This window comes from Pteropus alecto, unplaced genomic scaffold (genome assembly GCF_000325575.1).
Source record: "Pteropus alecto unplaced genomic scaffold, ASM32557v1 scaffold166, whole genome shotgun sequence".
NCBI classification, from domain to species: Eukaryota; Metazoa; Chordata; class Mammalia; order Chiroptera; family Pteropodidae; genus Pteropus; species Pteropus alecto.
This window is the reverse complement of record NW_006439757.1, coordinates 360,072-363,214: the sequence shown is the minus strand read 5'-3', so window position 1 is coordinate 363,214 and position 3,143 is coordinate 360,072.

Sequence of the window (3,143 nt, the reverse complement as noted above, 5' to 3'; positions counted from 1 at the left end):
ATTTATTATTAGGCAAAGATCACCATCTCCTCTTTTTTAGAAATAAGCATCTAATTGCAAGAAGGCCCTTCTCCCAGAATAAAAGTATCACTGAATGGCCAGCAGATATAGAGCACTTAGAGACAACTATATTTTGTAATTTGTGAGACTGCTCAAAAGGAGCAAGTTCCCACCGAAGAATATTTAGTGATCATGGTGGCTGGAGCTGAATAAAGCCTTTCAAAGGAGTCTGATAAATTTCTACTCTCAAGGCAGTGAGAAAGAGTTTCAAGACAACTTCTATAAGGATAGATCTATTCTAATCAAATCTTCATTGTCTTTGGGCAAACACTCTGCCTCAGATCATCCTGCTTTTTGTCTCTCTGAGGTGGTGATGTTGTGGGCCATTAAAATTAGATTCAAATATACATTATTAAATAATAATACATGTCAGTAGCATCATCTTTTAAAATAGCACCTTCTTCATAACGATTAGGGAAACAAGAGTGTTTCTGTCAGCACAGTGGTCAAGTCGGATTTACTCAACATGGCATTGATTACCTTAATCAAAAGGAACATACGCTGCCAGAGTTCTGGGAAGGATGGCAGTGGGTGCACAAACACTCAGCTCCCATTCCCTCCCCTCCCACCAGAACTGGCTGACATGGCAAAATATAAAAATAGAAGAAAAGCCAGGATCAGTGATATAAACTAAAAAGGTGTATCTTTTTTTTATCAAAAAGGGCTGAGTCTCTGCTGGTTCTCAAGCAGATGGAGCCAGTGTGAAAGCTGTGAGAAACCTAACTCACAATTCTCATCCATGAAAATTGCTGTAAAGTCACAAGGAGCTAAAATAGACTCAAGGCATGGAATTGTGGGTAAGGTGTGGGAGAAAGAGAAGGAGGTAATGGGAACAGGCAGGGGAGACAGAGAGAGAGGGAGGGAGGGGAGAGAGAGGCGGGGGAGAGAGAGAGATTGAGAGAGAGAGAGAGAGAGAGAGCGAGAGAGAGAGAGCGAGAGAGAGAGAGAGAGATTGGGCTATGTGAGACATTTCACATCCAGAGATGGCTACACTTGAAGGTCCTAGGTGAGGCTGCCAAACTTGTAGGAACTTGTAGGATTTCTCATGACTCAGTTTCTTCCAGAATGTTCCAGGGCTCATCCTTATGTTGTACGGATATTTCTTGGACACTATAGTGCTCTCTCCTGATGGAACAGGCGGTAATACCAGTCAAGTCACAGGGTGTACTTAGTTAAGATGGAGGCTTGGTTGAAAAGAAACGAGATACAGAAAACCTCCCTGGTATAATATTTTCAGTAAACATGGAGAAGAGGCCATGCAGAGACAAAATTTACCAGCTGGGACTATCCTTATCATCAGTTCATATTACTACATCATAAATCAGACATATTTAAGTAAACTGGCATCATCCAACCTCCAGACAAAGACATGGGAGAATTCTGATTCAAATTGGAGAAATAATATGGAGAGCCAGAGAGAAACCACTCGCATTCTTCTGAGATAAATGCCAGGTCAAGGTAGGCCTAGTCTTATTCAAATGGGAAAAGTAGATGTTCGTGTTAAGAAAATACATGGTCCAATAATTCCAGATATTGCTTTAAAAGGTGTCTGTGTGTACGGTGGGAGAAAAGGGTAGAGTTTGGAAAATAGGGAAGCGTGAAAGAATGAAGTAAGAGGATGGAAATTGTAATTGGGGTAAGAGGAAAGGAATTGGGTGAACTAATGATCACAAAAATGTTGATGGTGTTTTTTTCCTTTAAACTGATAATTGGAAGCAGACATAAAGTGAAAAACATAACAGCATCAATAACACAAATAAAATAGAAGATTTTGGAGTGAGTCAGGCCTCCCCCTGGGGAAGTAGCCTTTTTGGGGGTGATGGGTTCCTGGTGGATGGAAAGATGGTTGAGACCAGTGTAGTCACTCTTCAACTTGTACTGGGAGTTGTTTGCCTCTGACAGTCTTTTAGGCAGCTTTACTGTGAGGCTTGCCTATTGAATCAGGGGATGTATGTCCTTAAGACAAATAAACAGCCATAGGATTGGGAATGGAAACTGGGGAATGAGAGAATGGTGGAGGAAAGGAGTGTGACAGGGATTCCAGGCCTGATAAGCTTCCCAGGTGAGACCATTAAAACAGAAATCCATCAACCTAAAAAAAAAAAGAAAAGAAAAGAAAAGAAAAAAGAAACACCACCACCACCACAAAGCAAATAAACAAAGAAAAATGCTGGACTTGCAAAAATAATTTGAGATTAAATTATAAAAGACTAAAACAAAAAACGAAACAAAAGCAAATGTAGTTTTGGAATACCAACCTGCTTAAGAAACATGCCAATTAAGCAATTATTTGATGTAGTTGCACCAAGCCATGAATCTTTGTTAGAACAACCCACTATATGTAGAAGAGAAAAAAAAAAAAAGAAAATGTTGGTTTAAATGTTAATTGATTACCAAATGATAGTAAGTTTGTACAGTTTAATACTATGCAGTCATGGTTTGAAAGAATATTTAATAAGATATTATAAATTTTAAGTGAAAAAGCACATTACAAATCAATATGCAGTTTTGTATAAGGAATCTGCCCCCTGCCCTACTCACACCTACCTACCCATCTACCTACTTAATCTTCCTCTGATTTGTCTATTAGGAGAGATTTCATAGCTTAATGAATGTGGCCCATGGAATCAGATCTCCTTGGGTGTACATCTCAGGTCTACTTTAGAGAAATTTCTTAATCTATCTTTGCTTCTGTTGTCTCATTTTAACATGAAAATAATATCTACCTCTTATGGCTTTTTCGAAGTATTAATGATCTAATCCATGTAAAACAATTAGCAGAGTACCTAGATACCATAAATGCATATCGAATGTTAATTTTTAATTATATGTTACACAAAAATATACAGAAAAGTTGAAGATATATAGTGGTTATATCTTGGTGGTGATACATGAATATAAAGAATTATGAGTACATGAATTCATACCTTTTTATATTTTCTAAGCTTTCTGCAACAAGCATGCATTTCCTTTATGCTAACAAAAATACACATTATACACATGCAGGAAAAAGTAAAGATCACCCATAGATTCTTAGATTGGATCAAAAATATAATTTCTAAGCATATTATTTATAAGTCATA